Here is a 23,633-nt window from a genome sequence, read left to right as displayed (position 1 = left end):
AAACATACACTTCTAAATCAGAAACCCACGGGTTTAAGCACTTAATCTGGGTTAACACCTCATTGTTAATACAGCTACTTGCCTTTCAGTTGATATGCTGGCTTGAAGTCCCACCTGGCTGTTCAAAGTGGGCAGAATTTTGAATAGGATCGAGAAATTTCTTGTGGTGTCCTGTTCAATATTTATCCATTTACAAGCACAATCAAAACAGATTATCTGGTCATTTATCGAAATGTTCCTTGTGGGGCTTTGGGCAGAATGTCAAATGTGTTTTCCTACAAAACAAGAGTGACCGCACCTTAAAATAATTCATCGCTTCCGAAACACTTTTATCTGTCTTAGTAAAGTGTGAAGAGTTGGAAAGTGGAGATTGTGACTTTTTTCTTGGAGAGAGTGTTTGAAAACAGTGAATTTATCACAGCACGATGGTAATTTATTTGTGCTATGTGTGAGACTTTCCGTTCCTGTTCTTGGATTTAACTGTTTACTTCCAAATTAGGGCAGATGCGGTCAAACTGTAGATGTTTCAATGTGTTTGAACAACGTCAAGAACTCCCGGTTGGATCTTCACAGGTCTTATTAAAAGCTCCCCAGTGATTTGCTGTAAACCTTACTTGTTGTGAGCACTCGAGTTGGTGCTCGAGATTACCGGTACAATGGGATTGAATGTTCAAATACTCAATCAACTGAAAGAGTTATTTCTAAACAGTAACTCTTTCAAATTCATTCAGAGTGCTATCCTGGTTCTAATCCTTTATGGATTGGAAGAGCTCCTTGAAAAACATATCACTTGTCCGTGTGTTGTGGAAGCGAATAATTGCTATGCTTGGATGTTTTTTCTTTTCCCTTCAGTAATATTGCTAATAATCAGCCTAATGCTGCAATTTGAATCATATCAATGTAATTGGTGTTGCAGGTGTCGTTTTCGGGCAAGAAATTCGACAAAGAGCGAGCAATCCACTGGACCAGTCGAGGAAAACACACCAGAAAAGTGTTGCAAATGTGACGTTGTCCCTGCCATTTTGTTATTTAGAATACTGACTCCACCAATAATATGGATTCTTCGACGGTAACTGCTATACCTGTGCTGAGATAATGAAAGATAAAAATGTGACGAAGAAAATGTGCGCCGAATTCAACTGCAATGATAATGACAGTAAAGTTTTATCTGAGCTACGACGTCATTGTTATATATTGCGGGTAAGTAATGTCTTTAAATGTTCGTTCAACCTCCATTTCGACCGCATCTTTAACGGAGAAAAGCAACTCAACTTGTTTCACAATTGGAGATCAGATCCGATTGGAGTACTAGGGTACCCTTATAGTTACTATCGATCATCAGGGAATCAAGAGACCTGGAATGACTTGAGTGTAGGGGAGAGATGCAGTAACTCTGAGGGGCTTAGTGTGGAAGACAAATGACTAAAAACTGCACCATTGATGGTAGAACAGAGGGAGGGAAGGACGCCACACGGCAGAGTTGGAACAGAAGCGGGACATGAGGTTTGAGGAGAGTGCCGAGGGAGAGACAGATGAGCAATGCACGGATTTGAAGACATTTGCAGGAATTTGGAAACGGTGCACTGAGGGAGGATGGAGATTGTCAAGGAGAAGAGGTGATAGAGAGCGGGAGTCAGTGCAAGAGGGGACTTACATACGGACATATGAACTAGGAGCAGGAGTAGGCCACTAGCCCCCCCCCCCCCCCCCCGAGCCTGCTCCGCTATTCAATAAGAAGTGTAACCTCAACCCCATATTCCTTCCTACCCCTGATAACCTTTCCCTCCCTTGTTAATCAAGAATGTATCTAACTCTGCCTTAAAAATATTCAAAGACCCTGCTTTCACTGCCTTTTGAGGAAGAGACATCCTAAGGCTCACCACACTCTGATGGAAGAAAATTCTCCTTATCTATGTCATAAATGAGCAACCCCTTATTTTTAAACAGTTCTAGACATGGGTGGCAGTTGTTGATCAGGAACTTGTGAGGCTGAGGAGATCAGCTACAATGAAGAAATGAGTCTGGAAGTCACAGGGGTATTAATGTGGGTTTCAGAGGCAGTGAGAATGCGACAGAGAAAGAGATGGATAATATCTCAGATGAGAAAGTGGAACACATGCGGGTGAGGTTTAAATTCTGCTCAGGGTTAATCAGGACACAGAGTTTGCACAACATGAGATTGAGGGAGTAGCCAGCGAGTGAAATGGAATTGCACGTTGCTGTGTACAAAATAATACCTGATCAGTCACTGCATTTCATAGATGTTGAATGGATTCAACCATTTTGTGATATCTTAGGAGTTGTGACAAAGGTATATATGTGTGCACCTTTTATCATAGGTTAGGGAGTATCCAATGCAGACTAAAAAGGATTGCATAGGGTTTCATCTGATGTGTAGCACAGAAACAGGCCATTCAGCCAATCAGACCATGCCTGTGTTTCAGCTCCACTCAAGCCTGATCCCATCTTTTCTTATCTAAATCTACCATGGTAACCGTTCTCTCTCAAATGCTTGCCCAGCATCCCTTGAAATGCATCTATGCTATTCGCTTCAACTACTCCCTGTGGTAGCGAGGTCCACTTCTTACCACTCTAAGTAAAGAAGTTTCTTCTGAATTTCCTATTGGATTTCTTGGTGATTATATTATGCTGATGGCCTCGGGTTAAACTCTTCCACACAAGATGAATAATTCTCTCTGTATCCACTCTGAACCTCCCACAATTTTAAATATCTTTATAAAGTCATTCCTCAGCCTTCTTTTCTCAAAAGAAAAGATAGCTAACCTATTCCTCCTTTCCTGATATGCATACCCATGCATTTCTGATATTAACCTTCTATTTTTTTCTGTACTGTCTGCAGTGCTTTTTATAATATGGTGACCAGAACTGTGATCTAAACAAGACATGATACAGGTTTAGCATAGCTTCCTTACTTCCCAATTCCAACCCTCTTGAAACAAAGCCTTGTGCTTGGCTTACTTTTTTTGACCATGCTGACCTGTTGTGTAACTTGTAGTGATTGATGTCTTTGTACTCTAAGATCCCTTTCTTCCTGTACCCCACTTAGACTTGCACTTTCCAAATAACAGGTGACCTCCCTATTCTTCCTACCAAGATGTGCTACCTCACATTTAAACTTCACTTGCCAATTATTTTCCTATTCTGCAAGTTTATGAATGGCCCCCTGTATTTTGTTGAAGTCCTCCTCAGTATTGATTATTCCCCCTCCCCCAACTCTCCTTTCAGTCTTGAAGAAAGCTAGCAATATCTCCTGCCACTTGTCCCCTGACTCCATATTCTCTGACCTTATTCCTTAATCTATTATGGGGCATCTCACCAAGGCATTTGAAAATCCAGATATATTACATCTACTATTTAACCTTGGTCACCTCCTCGACAATTTAATAAGTTGGACAAGCAAGATTTTCCCCTTTGAAAACCTGCACCATTATTATTTGTTATTATTTTTAAATGTTCTTCAATTATTTCCTTTAGTAAGGATTCCATTACTTTTCCTACCACTGATATTATGCTGACTGGTCTTTAATTCCTTGGACCTGAACTGCTGCCCTTCTAAAATACAGGAATTACATTAGCTATCTGCCAATGCTCTGGCCCTACACATTTTTTAATTAATTATTAAATCTGAGCAATAATGCTTCTGCTATCTTTTCCATAGTTTCTTCAAAAATATATTGATGCAATCCACACAGACCCCAGTTTTTACCTCTTTAATTTGTTCAGTTTTTTAAAATGCATCCCTTTTTTATTTTAAATGCGCTTACCTTATAACTCATCTCATCATCCAAGATCATATCTACCTTTCCTATCTTCCTGGTAAAAACTAAAACAAAGTAATTATTTATTATTTCTGCCATCTCTTTAAGTCATTACCTGTGACGTTATGCTGTCTGTTCCTTGATTTTACTATTTTGTTTTATGTTCCTGAATAATTTACTTTAATCTTTACCATCCTGATTTTTTTAAACTTCTCACCTAATCTCTTCAGACAGCTATCTTTTGCTGTGCTGTTTTTTTATTCATGCATAGGATGTGGACGTTGCTGGCTAGGCCAGCGTTTATTGCCCATCCTTAATTGCCCTTGTTGAATGGTGTCAAGCTTCTTTGTAGTTAATATTTGCCTGTTTTCTAAACCTCAATTATTCCGTTGTGTCTCCATCCATCCAAGGAGTCCCACTACTGTTTAGTTTGCTCTTTCCTTTTAGAGGAATGTATATTTCCTGCATTCTGTTGAACATTGCTTTAAATGTGTCCTATTGTTGTTCTACATTGCTCTTTGTCAATACATTTGAATATTTTATTTTTTAAAGTTCTATTCTCAGTCCCTCAAAATCCACATTTTTCTCATATATAAACTTGGTTTTTATCATACCTATATGGGTTGAGTATCCTTTATTTGTAAATCCAGAAACCAAATACATCCAAAAACCATACTTTTTTGGAACCTCATTTACCATTAGCATGGGGAGTCTGACTAGTTTTTTGTCTGCACTGTTTACCTGGTGATTTTCTGTGGTGAACACGTCAAAAAGTAACTTATTACAGGCACCCTGCAATTATTATTCAGTGATATATCTTACTTTTCTAGCTATTTTATTTACTTTGGACTATAACTCATCTAGGCTTAGGCGAATTTATCTGAAATCCAAAATGCTATCAGCCCCAGGGGTTTCCGACAAAAGATATTTGACCTGTACCCTTCTCTATCACCATCTTAAAGCAGATAATATTATGGTCACAGTTGTCCAGATGTTTCCCTACTTTTACTTCCCTAATCTGCTCTGGGTCCATCACCATTATCTAGGTTCAATAGCAAATCTTTCCTTGTTAGTCTTTTTACATGTTGGGTTAGAAAGGAGTCCTGTAGGCATTGTAGAAACCTATCCCCTTTACATACCTCTTCCACCCAATTAATACTAGGGCAGTTGAAGCCCCCAGTGATTACCATTCTGTTTCAAACTCGATTCCTTAATTTGTCTGCACATTTAACATTCATTCCACACAAGTGCCAGGCAATGACCATCTCCAACAAGAGAGAATCTAACCATCGCCCTTTGACCTTCAATGGCATTCCCATCGTGAATCCCTCACTATCAACGTTCTGGGGGTTAACATTGACCAGAAACTGAACTGGACCAGCCATATAAATACTGTGCCTACAAGAGCAGGTGAGAGGGCTGGGAATGCTGCGGTGAGTAACACTTCCTGACTCCCCAAAGCCTGTCCACCATCTACAAGGCACAAATTAGCAGTGTGATGGAATGTCTTCACTTGCTTGGGTGAGTGCAGCTCCAACAACATTCAAGAAGCTCGACACCATCCAGGACAAAGCTTCAAGAAGCTCAACACCATCCAGGACAAAGCTTCATTGGCACCCCATCTAGCAACTTCAACATTCACTCCCTCACACACAATGCAGCAGTGTGTCCCATCAACAAAATACACTGCAGCAACTCACCAGCTCCTTTGACATTACCTTCCAAACCCATGACCTCTACCACCTAGAAGGGCAAGGGCAGCAGATCCACGGGAACACCACCATCTGAAAGTTCCCTTCCAAGTCACTCAACATCTTGACTTGGAAATATATCGCTGTCCCTTCACTGCTGCTGGGTCGAAATCCTGGATCTTCCTCCCTAAAAGCACTGTAGGCGTACCTACACCACATGGACTGCAACAGTTCAAGAAGGCAGCTCACCATCAGCTTCTTAAGGGCAATTAGGGATGAATAATAAATGTTGGCTGACCCAGCGATGCCCACATTCCATGAATAAAAAAAAATTCTGCCTTCAACTCCCTACCATTATTAGGTGCATTTAGACAACGCCACTAATATGATAAATCCTTTATTAAGCATTATCTCTATCTATATGAATTCTACTTTTGTCTTATTGATACCTGCATCCTACCTTTACTGGCATCATGTTGTCTTGTGTATGTAGGTGGTAAGCAGTGGTGTAGTGATATTGTCACTCAGCTGGTAACCCAGGCACCCAAGGTAATTCTCTGGGGCCTGGGTTTGAATCCCAACATGGCAGATGGTGGAATTTGAATTCAATCTGGAATTAAAAGTCTAATGATGAGCATGAAACCATTGCTGGTTGTCGCAGAAAACCCATCTACTTCACTAATGTCCTTTAGGGAAGGAAATCTGTCGTCCTCCAGATCCACAGTGATGTGGCTGACTCTGAAATTGCCTAGCAAGACATTCAGTTGTCCCAAGCCACTACAAGGCCATCAGCCATCTAGCATCGAACTAGGCACCCAAAACCTGCAAAGGCCAATCTGATTGGCCAACAGTTCTCCAGTCCCTATAGCGACAGTGCTGTAGTGGACAGAAAAGGAATTTCAAAAAGACATACGAACACTTGAAATAGGAGTAGAATTAGGCCAACTGGATCTCAGGACTGCTCTGCCTTTCAATATGATTTTGCCTGACCTGCTTGTGTTTCGAGCTCCACATTTCCATCTACCTCTGAAAACCTTTGATTCTTGTTAGGCAAGAGAATCAATCTGCCTCTGTCTTCAAAATATTCAATGGCCCTACCTCTACTGCCTTCTCAGGCAGAGAGTCCCAAAGTCACATAACCCTCTGAGAGAAAAAAAATTCTCCTCATCTCTGTCCTAAAAGGGCGATCCCTCATTTTAAAACAGTGTCCCGTATTTCTGGACTCACCCACAAGAAGAAACATCCTTTCCATGTCCAGCTTGTCAAGACTAGTCTAGATCTTATACACTTCAATCAAGTCACCCCTCACTCTTCTAAACTCCATTGGAAATAAGGCTAGCCTATCTAACCTATCTCAGTAGGCAACTCGGTCATTCCAGGTATCGATCTAGTAAACATCCTCTGAATTACCCCCAATGCATTTACATCCTTCCTCAAATAAGGAGACCAAAACTGCACACAGTATTCAAGATGTGTTCTCAACAATGCCCTGTATAACTAAAGAAGTCGGAGACCAAGTCCGGGAACTGGAAGCGTAGCTAAGATCAAAGTGTCCCAGGGTGCGAAGGGTTGGGAAGACCTGGAAGCGGCTAGAGGTGAGCGAGGCTGGGGAATGGGAGGGAAAGGAGGTCAAGAAACCATCGGACTTTAAGGGGGTGGGGGTTGTGTGCCCGACTTCAGAAGGGTCCGCTTAAGGGCCTCAATTTTTAAAAAATTCATGCATAGGATGTGGGCATCACTGGCTAGGCCAGCATTTATTGCCCATCCCTAACTGCCCTTGAGAAGGTGGTAGTGAGCTGCCTTCTGGAACCACTGCAGACCATGTGGTGCAGGTACATCTACAGTGCTGTTAGGGAGGGAGCTCCAGGATTGTGATGTTGCGGTGGTGAAGGAACAGTGATATATTGCCAAGTCAGGATGGTGAGTGACTTGGAGGGGAACTTCCAGGTGATGGTGTTCCCATGTGTCTGCTGCCCTTGTCTTTCTTGGTGGTAGTGGTCGTGGGTTTGGAAGGTGCTGTTGAAGGAGGCTTGGTGAGTTCCTGCAGCTCATCTTGTAGATGGCACACTGCTGCTGCTGTGTGTCACTGGTGGAAGAAGTGAATGGGGTGCCTATCAAGAGGGCTGCTTTGTCCTGGATAGTGTCAAGCCTCTTGAATGTTGTTGGAGCTGCACTCATCCAGGCGAGAGGGGAGTATTCCATTACACTCCTGACTTGTGCCTTGTAGATGGTGGACAGGCTTTGGGGAGCTAGGAGGTGAGTTATTCACTGCAGGATTCCTAGCCTCTGACCTGCTCTTGTAGCCACAGTTTTTATACGGCTAGTCCAGTTCAGTTTCTGGTCAATGGTAACTCCCAGGATGTTGATTGTGGGGGTTCAGCGATGGTAATGCCATTGAATGTCAAGGGGCGATTGTTAGGCTCTCTCGTTCAAGATGGTCATTCCTTTGCACTTGTGTGGCGCGAGTGTTACTTGCCACTTATCAGGCCAAGCTTGGATATTGTCCAGGTCTTGCTGCATTTAGACATGGGCTACTTCATTGTCTGAGGAGCCATGAATGGTGCTGAACATTGTGCAGTCATCAGCGAACATCCCCACTTCTGGTGTTATGAAGAAGGGAAGATCATTGATGAAGCAGATGAAGATGGTTAGGCCTAGGACACTACCTTGAGGAACTCTTGTAGTCATGTCCTGGAACTGGGGTGATTGACCTGTAACCACCACATTCATCTTCCTTTGTGCTAGGTATAACTCTAACCAGTGGAGTGTTTTTCTCCCTGATTCCTATTGACTCCAGATTTTCTAGGGCTCCTTGATGCCACATGTTGTGAAATGTGGCCTTGATGTCAAGAGCAGTCACTCTCATTCATATCTGGAGTTCTGTTCTTTTGTCCATGTTTGAGCCAAGTCTGTAATGAGATCAGGAACTATGTGACCCCAGTGGAACACTAACTCTGCGTCAGTGAGCAGGTTATTGCTAAGCAAGTGCTGCTTGATAGCACTATTCATCACCCCTTCCATCACTTTACTGATGATCAAGAGGAGACTGACAGGGTGGTAATTGGTGGGATTTTTCCTGCTTTTTGTGTACAGGACATACCTGGGCAAGTTTCCACATAGCTGGGTAGATGCCAGTGTTGTAGCTGTAATGGAACAGGTTAACTAGGATAGCGGCAAGTTCTGGAGCACAAGTCTTCAATACTATTGCTGGAGCATTGTCAGTGCCCGTAGCCTTTGCAGTATCCAATGCCTTCAGCTGTTTCTTAATATCTCATGGAGTGAATGAAATTGGTTGAAGACTGGTATGTGATGTTGGGCACCTCCAAAGGAGGTTGAGATGAATCATCCACTCGGCACTTCTGGCTGAAGATTGTTACAAATGCTTCAGCCTTAGCTTCTACATTGATCTGCTGAGCTCCTCCATCATTGAGCATGGGAATATTTGTGGAGCTTCCTCCTCCAGTGAGTTGTTTAATTGTCCACCACCATTCACGACTGGATGTGGCAGGACTGCAGAGCTTAGATATGCTCCGTTGGTTGTGGAATCACTTAGCATTGTCTATCACTTGCTGCTTATGCTGTGTGAATGCAAGCAGTCCAGTGCTGTAGCTTCACCAGGTTGACACCTCACTTTTAGGTATGACTGGTGTTGCTCCTGGCATGCCCTCCTGCACTTTTTATTGAACCAGAGCTGATCCTCTGGCTTGGTAAGAATGGTGGAGTGGGGGATATGCCGGGCCATGAGATTATAGATTGTGTTCGAGTACAATTCTGTTGCTGCTGATGGCCCATAGCGCCTCGTGGATGCCCAGTCTTGAGGGTTGCTATATCTGTTTGAAATTTATCCTTTTAGCGCGGTGGTAGTGCCACACAACACGGTGGAGGGCATCCTCAATGTGAAGACGGGACTTCGTCTCCACAATGATTGTACGGTGGTCATTCCTACTTATACTGTCATGGACAGATGCATCTACGGCAGGCAGGTTAGTCAGGGTCAGGTCAAGTATGTCTTTCACTCTTGTTGGTCCCCACACCAACTGCCGCAGACCCAGTCCAGCAGCTGGTCTGTCGTGGTGTTACGGAGTCACTCTTGGTGACGGACGTTGAAGTCCCCCACCCAGAGTACATTCTGTGCCCTTGGAAGCCTCAGTGCTTCCTCCAAGTGGTGTTCAACATGGAAGAGCACTGATGTGGGGCGGTATGTGGTAATCAGCAGGAGGTTTCCTTGTCTCTGTTTGACCTGGTGCCTGAGACGTCATGGGGTTCGGGGTTGGTGTTGATGACTCCCAGGGCAACTCTCTCCCGAATATATAACACTGTGCCGCCACCTTTGCTGGGCCAGTCCTTTCGGTGAGATAGAACATATCCAGGGATGGTGATGATGGTGTCTGGGACATTATCTGTAAGGTTTCACTCCATGAATGGGACATTGTCTGTAAGGTATGACTCTCTGAGTGGGGCGTTATCTGTAAGGTATGACTCCATGAGTAGAGCATTATCTGTAAGGTATGACTCCATGATTAGGACATTATTTGTAACGTATGACACTGTTAATAGGGCATTACCTATAAGGTATGACTCTGTGAGTAGGGCATTATCTATAAGGTATGACTCAGTGAGTAGGACATTATCAGTAAGGTATAATTCCGTGAGTAGGACATTATCTGTCAGGTACGATTCATGAGTGCATTGATGGGCTTCCCATCCGAGGCCTTGCCCGCAGTGTGGTTGGGCAAGAGGGAACCTGGACTTTCAATTCAATTTAATGCACTCCCCTCAACTGGTCATAGAAGACAGAGGTTAGCAGTGGAAGGGTGCTTTTCTGAATGGAGAGCTGTGACTAGTGGAGTTCCGCGGGGATCAGTGCTGGGACCTTTGTTGTTTGTAGTATACATAAATGATTTGGAGGAAAATGTAACTGGGCTAATTAGTAAGTTTGCAGACAGCACTAAGGTTGGAGGAGTTGCAGATAGTGAGGAGGATTGTCGAAGGATACAATGGGATATAGATCGGTTGGAGACTTGGGCGGAGAAATGGCAGATGGAGTTTAATCCAGACAAATGCGAGGTAATGCATTTTGGAAGGTCTAATACAGGCAGGAATTAAACAGTAAATGGCAGAACCCTTAAGTGCATCGTCAGGCAGAGGGATCTGGGTGTGCAAATCCACAGGTCACTGAAAGTGGCAACGCAGGTGGATAAGGTGGTCAGGAAGGCATATGGCATGCTTGCCTTCATTGGCAGGGGTATTGAGTATAAAAGCTGGGAAGTCATGCTACAGCTTTATAGAACCTTGGTTAGGCCACACTTGGAATATTGCGTGCAATTCTGGTCACCACATTACCAGAAGAATATGGAGGCATTGGAGAGGGTGCAGAGGAGGTTTACCAGGATGCTGCCTGTTCTGGAGGTTATTAGCTATGAGGAGCGGTTGGAGAAACTCGGATTGTTCTCACTTGAGAGACGTAGATTGAGGGGCGACTTGATAGAAGTTTACAAAATTATGAGAGGCATGGACAGAGTAGATAGTCAGAAGCTTTTTCCCAGGGTGGAAGTCAATTACTAGGGGACATAGATTTAAGGTGAGAGGAGAAAACTATAGAGGAGATGTGCGGGGCAAGTTTTTTACGCAGAGGGTGGTGAGTGTCTGGAATTCGCTGCTAGAGGAGGTGGTGGAAGCAGGTACGATAGTGGTGTTTAAGAGGCAGCTTGACAAATACATGAATAGGATGGGAATAGGGATACAGACCCCAGAAGTGCAAAATGTTTTAGTTGACGGGCAATATGATCGGCGCAGGCTTGGAGGGCCGAAGGGCCTGTTCCTATGCTGTACTTTTCTATCTTCTTTGTTCTTTGTAAAATCCACCGGTGGGGGAAGCATAAAGTTCTGGCCACTGTCCCGAACACTCTGCAGACATGTAGACATTATGTCCTAGCTAACATGCTATTTCACACACACACATGCACACAATTGGTCATACACACCCCACAACCATGTACACACTCCAATCATGCACTCACATACTGTCTAAAACTGAATCATCTCTGACTTGTGCTCCAGATGAGTGCAGCTTCATGCTGAAAGTCACTCCTCACAACATTTACCATTAAATCTCTAGAGTTGAACAGTTCTGTTGAAGAGTTGTTTAAATTATCCTCTTACATTTTCACTCATGCCTTTACAGTTCATTGGTGGCGTTTTAATTTTCGTATTCCTGGTCCTACTGCTGTTGCTCTACTCTCTTCATCGTTGCACTTGGTGTAATATGAAGAAATTTATTACAAAAATGAATATGATTCAATGCGTGGAAGATTGAAAGAAAATCTGATGATGAAGGCACTGTATGACAAAGCAGATGCAGAGGCAAGAAAAGACATTAACAACATGAGCAAAAGATTTCCTTCTCACCATGAGTCTGTATCTGGGACTCAAACAAATAATAATGAAGCTGAATCGACATATGAGGTAAGTGGAATGCAAAGATAACTTTCCACCTAGTTAAATGAACATGACAAGCTATGAACATAGAGCAAATGTGATGAATGAAGCCGAAACCAACCCGTAATAATGTTTTAAAATGTTGTGCAGTTTTACAGCCCAGCACATCGTGGGAGTCTGTACCCAGAAATCACGTATTGCTAACCTTTGATTTTTTCCAAGCATTGATTTAATGGTCAGAGTTTCAGATGTGGAATACTTCAGCTGTGCTGCTGACATGAGGCATGAGAACTGAAGCAGGAAAATCCCGGCCATTGAATTACAGAATAGCCCAGGCATACCCAGGAGTTAAAACTGATGTAGACTCAGTAGGCTTAAAGTTTGGTGTTCTCCATCAGATTACTGTTGTTCCACACTCTCTTACAGGACAGACATGAGGGTGAGGTGAATATCTCCTCTCAGGTGCAGGATACTTTTTCTCCTAAGGACCTCCTCCAACAATACAATCAGTGTCATATCTAAGAACCTGGGCACCCTTTAACTTAGTCCCTAAGCTATCCTGAAACACACACACACACACAGAGACACACCCTCCCCCACCCTGCTGTGTGTCGGCTAGTACACTCCACATCTTCAGTGGCAGTGGTTAAGTGGAGCCCACATATACTGATCCTTGAAAATTCCCTCATATTTGTCCTGTCACTCTCACTTGCAGCAGCTATTGCTGCTCTGCCTTGCTTGATGCTGTCCACCCATTCCTACTGAAGACCATGGGGTACCCCGAACAGAATGTTGATGACCGAGCACTCCCTTTCTCCAAGTGACTTCAATAAGTTGTCCAGTAATACAGAACAGCACAACACCCAGTCATTGTAGGTGAAGTCTGCAGAAAAGTTCCAGAATAAATGTCGATAAAATGCTGGTGATATTTGACAACATGTCCCAGGAAATCCTCTGATGTGTATCAAAAGTCGTCTTCTATCCTCCAGCAGCAAATGAACAGTAGAAGATCTGTATAGGCTTCCATCTTGTGAGACAATTGTGGTCAACTCTGTGCTAAACATCACCTGGTGTGGCTCAGGGACCCCACCCTGACATGGCAGTCTCTGCTCACTTGTTGCAGATGGAGACAGTGGGCTGAGGTGTCGGATTCATTGGGTTATGTTTCCTCTGCTCTCTGATCCTTACCAGCTGAGCTTTCCATTTCACATTGACTCTTCCAATGCTCCTCCAAACAGCCAGCCTTCAGAAGTCATGGCCATTGGCGACTCTCTGTTTAATTGTCTACCATCTTCATATCTGACTGGCAGTTTCCTTATAGTGGAATGTTGGAGGAGGCCCTTAGGAGAACAAGTATCCTAGTCAGGTCATGATGCAGAAGCAAGCTTACTGACAGAGACCTTTGTATGTATGGCCGTCATCCAACTGATGAACATGGCTGATGTAGGCTTAGTAATGAGTGGAAGCTGATGGAATGAGCATTCTCCAGGCCCTTCTGAGTTAGTGACTTTGTTCTGCCAAGAGCTGCCAAGGATATGTCTGAGACAATGAAGGTGGAACTGTTCAGCTTTTCCTCCTGCCTTGCGTCTGTTGCCCTGGTCTCACTTCTCTAGAGGGGTGTGCTGATGATGTAGACTCGGTAGACTCATAGTTTGGTGTTCTTCATCAGGTTGCTGCTGTTCCACACTCTCTTAATCAGTTTGGAAGTAACAGGTACAGATGTAGTCCATGTTCAGCGCAAGGTGCCATCTTGTGAAAGGAATTGAAGCTTCTGCTAGTAATGGCTGCCTGGAGGATCAATAAGGGGCTGATTACCACTTAAATTGCTTGCTTGCACTCATTAAGGGAGCAGCACAGCAGTTTGATAGATTGACCCAATGCCCTCTCCTAATAGCAACCAGCAGATTGCGAGTAAAAAAGTTATTGCTGATGATTTTAAACACTATTTGAAGATGTATCAGTTTTTACTGAAGAAAATTAGCTGCCTGCTGAAGCTGCTCAGTGTGATCTCCTTCTAGGGCAACACGAGGGGTCAGGTCATCTATGATGGGACAAAACCAAAATCCTTCCAGACCCACAGTGATGTCAAACAGGACTGCATTTGGCCCTGATGCTCTCTGGTGTCTTTAACTGGCTGACCTTTTCGTAACTCCAGTCCTACACTAATGTGGTTTGATACATAATTGTTCCTCAGTTTTATTTAATTTACAAAGATTAACAGGAGTCCCTGATCCAAGGCAGGACCATTCAGCCACTGTTAAACAGCAATGTTCCCAATCTCAGTTGTCTCCTGACTGGGATCAAGGACTGAAAATGCCGTGTAGTAAGAGAATGGAAATCACGTGTCACTGTCTGCCTGCAGGTTCCAGAAAGGCTGTCTGCCCTGCAAAATCACATAGACTCTTCAAGAAATGAATGGGAAGGGAACTGGCCTCCACCAAATAAAGTTAACATGCAAAATTACATCCAGTGAAATTGATAGTATTCATTTTTGAGGCTCCAGCCCCAGTGTAAGCTCATGCAAGTGGAGGGGTCATAGGCTTGGGTCACAATGTTGTCACCTTGTCTCTCTTAAAGCTCTCACTTCAGTGAGGCTTCACCTCTGAATGGACATTCACAAGATAATTCGCCCCTCATCCCTCTATTTAGACATCACTTGTCAAGTTTTTCTCACTCACTCAGGCTGCAGACTGCCTTTTTGCACTGTAATAACAGAACCTCGTGTTTTTATAGCAAACTTTGAGTACAGGGAGTCATCTGGTAGCTCCTTACAGTTGGATGAGTTGTGGGTGCTGAGCAGGATAAAATAGAAATGGTTTAAGGGAAGGGTTGACAATATTTTTATTAAGTGGGAAGGGCATGAGAGGGCGCAGATTACTCAATGCGGAACTCTACAAGATTTGGTGTACACTTATTAAATCAGTGGCACTGCAATGGGTGTATCTAGTATTGAACTATTAATATATATCCACAAATGATACTGGCCCACGTGTTCCAGCACTGGTGGCACGTTTCATGGGATAAATAGAAGGACATGACAATGATTATTAAAGCTTAGAGGTGCGACTTTGCTTTACCAACAGCCACCCACTTCTGGAACTGATGCATTTACACAAGAGCGTCAGGACACTCCGCAACGTTGTTCTAGCAGCAACATAAAAAGCAAAGAACAATTGGCTCCACTCAACAAAGTGCACAAAGGAACAACAGTCTCAAACGAAGACACCAAAGTGTAATTCAGCATCATTTAGTGAACATTTTTAACTGTAATTGTTTTAATTCATTTGATTGCAAGTGCCGATTTGTTATATGATGTAAAATTTAAGGGTAAATGTTCCACTGCTGCCCCTACTCTGTGATAGGGATGCACAGTTTTACATTAGGCACTTATGTGTGAGTACTCGAATGGAAATTGCACCCTTAATTCATTCATTTACTCTATTGCAGATGCCATCCTCTGAAATCATGCATTTGTCCCATGATAGAAAATACACACTTCAATCATACGTTTGTCCCCGATACAAAATTGACATTTAAGTTACAGCTTGCTCCTTATTGAAAATATATTTAGGTCAACAATGTGGTACTCTGGAATTTGGTGAAATGGGAAATCGGTGCAGTGGAGGATGGTGATGGCATTGCAACTAGGAATGGTAAATATATAAATAATCAGAGAAATTAATTCAATGTGAAAAATGTTTAAAGCAAAACAATGAGACAGCTGAGACCCTTACCTAAATCTCCTGTGCTGTGAGGTCCTGGGTAACCACAAGTGAAGGAAGTGCCTCCAGTTGCAGGAACTCCGGTTTGAGGGGTGGCTGGAGTCACTGCAGGGCCTATAGGAGGCTGGGAATTTCCTGAAGTACACATTCCTGCAGGTGGTGACTTCACAGCTACAGAGAGTTCAGGAGAATAGTAAGTGGCCACCTGACAGAGTAAGAAGAGACAGGCAGTGCAGGAATGTTCTAGGCCTATGACATTTTCAAAACAAAAAAATCACTGCTGAATACAAGTGAGGGTGAAAAAGCCTCAGAAGAGTGCAACCTAGAGCACACACATTGAACCATGAGGAAAATGATTGTGTGGGGAAAACAGCAATGTCTTGCAGATGTGAGTAACCATGCCTGGGACATACGAGCGCACCTCCAGCATTGACTTTTACTCATCCCTAGATTGTGATACATGCATCGACCAGCTAATGCTCGCTGTTGTAGTGGTCCATGTGCATCAGCCTGTTGACCTTATAGAGGCCCTGCTGACTCTTGCTACTCAGGCCCTTGCTCCTAATGGCCCTGTGCCAACCTGCGATGGGCCCTCCTTCTCATCCGGATGAGCGCCATTACCAAGGCAGGGTTGCCTGCAGTCTGCATCATTGACACTTCATTGACATGTGTGAATGATTTGAAGTGATATATTAAGTGAGCATGTCCTTTACAGGTTTCCATCCACCTCAAAGCCTGTAGGCCAGCGCTAATGCCTTCACCTGGCCTCGGTCTAGGCACCACATCCCCACCCCAACCCTTCTCGTTAAAGAACATCCTGGAGGAACAGGGATGGATGTTCCTCCCATTTTCTTACTGATTCTTGTACTGAAGCATTACTTTTAACTCCTATTGACCAAAGCAAAATAATGAAAATTGTTAATTCGCTCAAGACAAGTAATTCCGCTGGTCATGCCAGAATAAGCAACAAACTATTGAAGAAGATAATCTCAAATACTGCCACTCCTCTTACTCATAGGTGCAATCTCTCATTTTCAACCAGCATTTTTCCAATATAAATTATATTTTCAAAAGCTATAAAAACGATGACATGTCTTTACCAAACAATTATTTCCCAATTTCAATACTGTCAATTTTTCAACAATTTGTTTAGAATAGATTATATTCCTTTTTGTCATGCCAAAATGTATTGAAATTAAATCAGTTTGGTTTCAGACACCATCACTCCACTGACCTAGCAATTGTCGATTGTTTTGACAGAGGATTAAGCTCCTTAGCACAATGGGAGAAACACCTCTGCTGTTCCTCAAAAATATTGCTAGAGGATCATTGATATCTATCTGAGAGGAGTACAAATATATTCTTGTGAGGGTACTTAGAAGATTTGGACATACAGATGTTAAATGATCCTAAGTTTTTTGTTCAATCTATTGTTTTGCAATCGCAACTACTGCGCCTCTCTCAGAATGATATACAATCACAATCATCCTTGTTTTTGCAAACAGTATTGCTTGTTGCTGAAGAAGAGGGAAAATAGGCTGAGATGCAAATCTGCCCACAGCATAATCCATTATTACTCTTCTCTGACAGTAGGAATGTGCCAATGTACAAATTCATTGAAAGGAGTATTGCTGAAAAAAGAGACATGTTGAAGGTTTTCGCCTTGCACTCATCAGGACTCTCAAAAAAATACCAATATCAGGGAAAACAACAAGTTATACTGTATGTGAGGAGAGTGCTGATTGTTTGGCAAGTAGTATTGCCATGGAGAATGCACCACTGATGGTGATTGACAGTTAACTGCCAAGCATTATTTGAAATTTAAGCCAGACCTAATTGTTCAAGGCATTGCCTTGAGGAGGGAGTCAGCAAATGGCTGTCACTTATTTTGTTTAGCTGAAAGAGGCACAATGTGTGTACATGTTCTTTCTGTCTGCAAAGAACAGGGCCATGTGTATTAATATATGTAGCTTCCAGTACACACAAATGCAGCACACGGCAAGCCCAACTGACAATCATAAATTGGCTGTCAGCATAATTCTTAGCACACGGAGGGTTATTCAGCAAATGTCGTCCAATCATGGAATCACATCTAATGTCGGACACTGTGTTTTGAGTTTTGCGAGCACTGGCTGATTGGGTATGGTCTGTACCTTGCCCATTGTGAACAGTGGCTGGGATATGCTGTTTGATACAATCCACCAGTCTTTGTGACGGATGGCCTATAAAGCTAGCATCACACTGGCAATGAAATTCACATACCACATTAATCATTTGTGTGATAGGCAGAATGTCTTTTTGGATTGATGGCAGCATCCTGTTAGTGGCCAATATCACTCGTGTTGCTACTGCATAGTAGCAGAACGAAACAGATACCATGCCTTTCCAGGGTAATCTGAGGTAGACAGGGCACTTTTCAGGACTAAAAGTGATGGCCTTAGACCCCTTCATGAGTTTGCGTGATATGCAGCGTGAAATGATCTGATCAGGGTAGCCAGTATCCCAAAGGACGCCTTTGTTGCGCCCTATTTCAGCATCAAGCTTGCATGGTGAGCAAATGGCTCAGGCCCTATTGACAGTGTTGGTGATCAGACCAATCTTATAGCATGTGGAACTGCAAAAATCCCAGTGCCTATCTTGACCAGTGAAGTTTGGCTTGCATTGGACGCGATAGAGAACCCACAGGCAAATTTCTCAACTGGTACATCAAGGAAGGGGAGTTCATTTGATTGCTCCATTTCACAGGTGAATTTGAGTGCAGGATAGAGCCCATTAAGACATGTAAGGAAATTATTACTTGCAGTTGCGAATTTAAATATAGCAAACGTATCATCCACATATCAGAAATATGGGCTAGGAGGTTAGCTGCCATTCCATCGAAGACACGTTTCTCATGACAGCATTTGCTAAATAATCCTCAGTGTGCTAAGAATTACACTGAAAACCAATTTAAGATTGTCAGTCGAGCATGCAGTGTGGCACATTTGCGTGTACTGGAAGCTACATATGTTAATACACAGGGCCCTGTTCTTTCCAGACAGAAAGAATGAGCACATGGATTGCGCCTGTTTCAGTTAAACAAAATAATTGACAGCCATTCACCGACTCATTCCTCAGGGCAATGCATTGGCCAATCAGGGACAAGCTGCCTTGTTCAAATTTCAAACAATGCTTGGCAGTTAACTGGCAGTTAACATCAGTGGTGCATTCTCCATGGCAATGGAGAATCCTTGCCAACCAGTCAGCACTCTCTTCACATACAGTATAAATTGTTGTTTCACCTTGTATTGGTAATCTTGCAAAGTGTCCTGATAAATGCAAGATTAAAAGCTTAGACATGCCTCTTTTTCAGCAATACTCAAGTTCTGTACTGTCAAACGACTCATTGAAAGGAGTTTAACATTATGTTTTTTAATTATAAGTTTTATTACCTTAGTTATATCCATCCTCAAGGAATTAAGGAAAAGGAGTATTGATCCTATGTTTTAGAATTAGAACTCTTGATGTTTTCAAAGCCCATCCAAGCACAAACAACTGTAGAAACAGAAAACCAGCAGAGAATCAGTTTGTTGTAACAAGTTCAATTCCTGACAACGGATTATGATTTAAAACATTCCTCATTGATTATGAGGCCAAGATCAAATAAACCACAGAGAAAAATGAAAAAAAATTATATGGCACGTTATTATTTTTCAATAAGCTGGAGTGGATCAGTGGATAGCTCTCCTGCCTCTGAACCAAAAGCCCTAGGATCAAGTCCCACTCAAGCGTTTGTTGGCTTGGAAGAATCCTGTCACTGATATAGGCAAACTAATGTGGATTGATGCCAGTCCCCAGCCTGGATAAATGGACAGGGAGAAGGGGTACTTGGTTGTAAAAGCTACTTGTCATATCCAAAAAATCCAAGAGTTCAACCAGCATTGTGGTGATCCTAAAGGTGGCCTGCATGTTCTCTTTCCCTGGGTAGAGACCTTCATTGTTGTTTATTTCCAGTTCGGAGCATCTCTGTAAATTGTTAAAGAGGAAGCTAGCCATTTTATTGTGGCTTCTCAAGATACACTGCCATTGTTAATCAGATAATTGCTATCATTAAAAAAAACAACGTGCTATAGCATTGTTTTAATTTTCTCTGTGCTTTATTTGACCTTGGTCTCACAATAAATGAAGAGTGCTGTAAACCATCATCTGTTGTCAGGAATTGAACTTGTTGCAACAAACTGTTTCTCTGCTGGTTTTCTGTTTCTACAGTTGTTTGCACACTATATGGGCCTTGAAAACACTAATATTGTACACTGGAGGATCAAGGACAAACAATCTAATATAATCACTATTCGGTTTGTGAGTCAAGCAGCAGAGACGTAACACCTTGCTTAAAATTCATCATTAGAGTTTCCACACATAATCTCAATTGTTACACTTGAAATCAGTCATCATCACGCAATCATCATGTACGAGATGGTGCCTTTAACAATACAATAGAATTAGTAGGCATGATATTGTGAACACTTGACAGAATGTTGTTCCTTTCCTCTCTCTCTCATTTTGAACAAAACAGCTCTTACCAGCCAGAAACAGGGACAAACAAAGTTAATAGCCAAGGAGAATGGTATACTCAAGGGTCTCCTGGAGAATGCTTCCATGTTGCCATCCTTGAGCTGATGAAACAGAGTCTTGTGCCCTCATATGAAGTGTCTGGCAGAAGGTAACAGGTGGCACCAAGCATGGGATAAGCTGCAAGGTGACCTTGAGGCAGATTGATAGGCAGGGGGAAGGTTTATCTTGGGGTACCTGTCCTTCAGGAATTCGTCACAAGTGATTGACAGGGTGTAAGCCACCAGCCCCTAGAAAGAAATATATAAAAGGATGTCCAGGGTAGGAAGGGGGAAGCCTTCATCAGAAGGAAGAAAAGAAAGAAAGAACATCCAAATACATCTGTTAAGAAGCAGAAAGGTTGCTATCATCATCCATCACCACGGAGTTCAGTATCCCCCTACTTCTCCCATCCACATGTCCTTCGTGACTGGTAAACTGTTGTCACCTGTCACATGTAGTAAGTTTTTACTGTGTATTTAGCTGATGCATCATATTTAAACAGTTGCTTCTTAATAAACTACTTTAAACTCACTTATGAATACCCATTGATGGACAATCTCTGATGTCTATAATCTTAAATCTTACAATCACCATGATGTCATTAAATGTGTAAATCAAGCTTTGTATCCAGATTACTTATCAGACCATTTCTGACCACATTCCACCATCCTTAACTAATTAATGTGATGCCACTTGGTGTTTATTTGTTTCATTTCCCCCATGTATTGTAAAAATTCAAAACCGGCCTTTGATTATCCACAATTGGAAAAGGGTCCCACCATTTAGGTGCAAATACCCATGTGGTGGAATCGTCCCAGAGTTACACTAAGTGCAGTAGCAGCTGTAGAAAACAACGTTTTACCCGTTGGCTGCAATAACAGTGTGTCGTCTGCTTCCTGCCTCATTAATTATGCAGCTACAGAAAATAAGTCACCTCGCTAGTGGGTGCACTCTGAATTGCCCTCTATGCTGTTACCTCACTGTTTCCTCACTCCGGGTGCCATATCTAAACTACAGCCGCCCACACAGTTCTCAATGCTTGCAGCCCAGGACTGCTCCGTTGAAGGCATTGCCCTGAAAGCTAAGAAAAGTTCAGTGACCCATCACTGGAATGCCTTTTGGAGGCCCGCCATGATGTACTCCACCCCCACTCTGGTGGCAGGGAGTCCAGCAATCTCACCACTCCAGTTTGGGAGGTGGTGGCAGTGGTGGTCAGTGATAACGCTGTACAGAAGAGGTTGGCCATCCATTGCAGAAAGAGGATGAATGATCTCATCCATGCTGTCAGGTTAAGGCAACCATCTCATCACTTTAAACACGCACTCACAAGGTCATCACATAGTCACTGGCATCTCACTCACTGCCAGCTCAAGGGACATCACCACCCAGTCTCTCACACACACCCTCACATGTCCATCTGGCCTCATCTCCTCTGGAGACTGCCTTCTCAGCCCTCACCATCTTAAGCCCACTTGCATTGATCAACATGTGCCCCCACACACACCCTTCCCCAGTACAGCCCTCGCCCTGCAGCCTCTTCCCTTGCCTGAGGCCACTTCTCCCCCATTCTCAAGCAATCCCGAGCCCTGCAGTCATTGAAAAGCCACCCCTGCCTTCTGGCTGGTGTGATCGGTAGACAGCCGGCCATGAGCCCCTTAAAAGTGATGTGGTGCTGCCTGCAGAACCTGGTGCTGATAACTTCGAGTGCTGTCTGAAGCAAGGTGGGCAAACAAAGCTCAAATTCCGGTGCGAAGCGCTGCTCACTAGGTGCATGACGCTTATGTACAGTTGTGAAACATGTCGGTGTTCAATCATGCCAACATGCCCGGCTGATGCAGGGTTGGGGGGAATGATTCCGGTGAGCAGAGTTTATAATGAAATGCTAAAGTATTGAAATTAGGTTCCCGATGTGCAGCAGTGGGAAATGCTGCCCACCATTGACGAATGGAGCAGATGATCAAAAACTGGTTTCACGACAGAGTAAAACTGATTGTTGGCCTTCTCACTATATTGTCCACTCACATGGCTGAATTTGCGCCACCAATGGGAGCGGTAAATTCTGCCCATAGTTTTCCAATAGTTTAACACCATGACATCATTAGCCATTTCACAGCCAAAAGATCCAATCCTTTTATCGAAGTACACCTTAGTTGAATTTTTCAATTTTACAATCTTTTGTGTCAATACAAATTAATGCCTTGGACGTAGATAATAGCATTAGTCAGCCATGTATTCACAGTCGCTCCTTGCAACAATATTGTTACTGCCATTGATAAACGATGTCCTGGGCTAAGCATTAATTGTCCCGTTTGCTTGGCAGGATTAGCATTCCTGCGTTAGAGTGTACAGCTGGTAAACACGTTGACAGCATGGCTTTTTATTTGGATGATCTGCAGAAATCTTTCCAAACTTTCAAACTTCCATTTTCCTTTTCAACCATTCCTGAAAACTGAGGGTGAAGACCTTCAGTAATTTTTGCACAATTTCAATTGCTATCTGGAATGCTGTACAAATATTCTCTGTAATTTTTCAATGGATTAGTAATCCCCAACTTCAGATCAATTCACTCAGTAGTAGACACGTTGCAGTAAGAGGTGTGCTAGTTCGATGTGGGAGCCCTTCCATCCAATTTGTGAATTTGTCAATGATCTTAAGCAATATTGGGTGACCCGCATTTGACCCATACAAAGGTCCAACAAAATTAATTTGAAGGTGAGTCTATGATCGCTTGGTGTGGTTGGGGTGTGGTGGGGAGTGGGTAAATAGCAAATCTAAGAAAGACAAAGATAGTGTGAAAAGTAGGAATGTATTTCAATATCCTGTTTCTTGTTCATCCCTTCTTCATAAGTTACTTCAGCTGGGGGTAAAAGAAATTCGCAGCAAACTGTGGGGGTACACACACACAAAATATTGGACAATTGGAAATTTATGGACTAATATGGGTCAATCTGTCCCTAAAACTTTCATATTCATAGCCCTGCTAGTAGTTTCAGGCAGTGGTTTTCCAGTCCTATGCCATGCATTAACCGATTGGTACTGTTCACATATATCTAGCATAGATATTAAATTCAACCCCTATGGTGCTGTTTCAGCCAAGGAGAGAACATTAACCTGAGGGGATTCCAAGTCAGAGCTAAGGAACCAGCCTCTTTAGCTGCTTTGTCAGTCAATAAGTTTCCCTTTACCCATGTAACGTGAGGGCTGTCTGGGTTTTTATGCATGACACAAAGAAATCAGTCACAATGCTCGTATAAAGATTTTCCCATTGTATGCTACAAAATTATTTTTTGCAGTACTTAGGGTGGGATGACATTTTATCAGTAGCATGGGCACTACCTGACCTGCTATTGATGGGGCATTGGGAGGTGAACTTTAAAGCTGTCAGTTGGCATACTGAGCTGAATGAGAGG

At 43.0% G+C, this 23,633-nt stretch overlaps 1 long non-coding RNA gene across 2 annotated transcripts; it reads left to right on the top strand.

Annotated features, from left to right (window-relative positions):
* The first annotated feature begins 556 nt into the window (after positions 1 to 556).
* On the top strand, positions 557 to 16,854 carry LOC121291658. 2 transcript variants are annotated; one of them, XR_005946046.1, is made up of 4 exons: positions 557 to 651; positions 917 to 1,200; positions 11,655 to 11,935; positions 14,992 to 16,854. It is a non-coding gene; the product is annotated as an uncharacterized LOC121291658 (long non-coding RNA). The 2 variants fall into 2 exon arrangements; XR_005946045.1 differs by having other exon boundaries at positions 623 to 1,200.
* Positions 16,855 to 23,633: the final 6,779 nt, after the last annotated feature.

The sequence above is a fragment of the Carcharodon carcharias genome, chromosome 19 (assembly GCF_017639515.1).
Source record: "Carcharodon carcharias isolate sCarCar2 chromosome 19, sCarCar2.pri, whole genome shotgun sequence".
Taxonomy (NCBI): domain Eukaryota; kingdom Metazoa; phylum Chordata; class Chondrichthyes; order Lamniformes; family Lamnidae; genus Carcharodon; species Carcharodon carcharias.
This window is presented reverse-complemented; position numbering and strand designations above follow the sequence as displayed.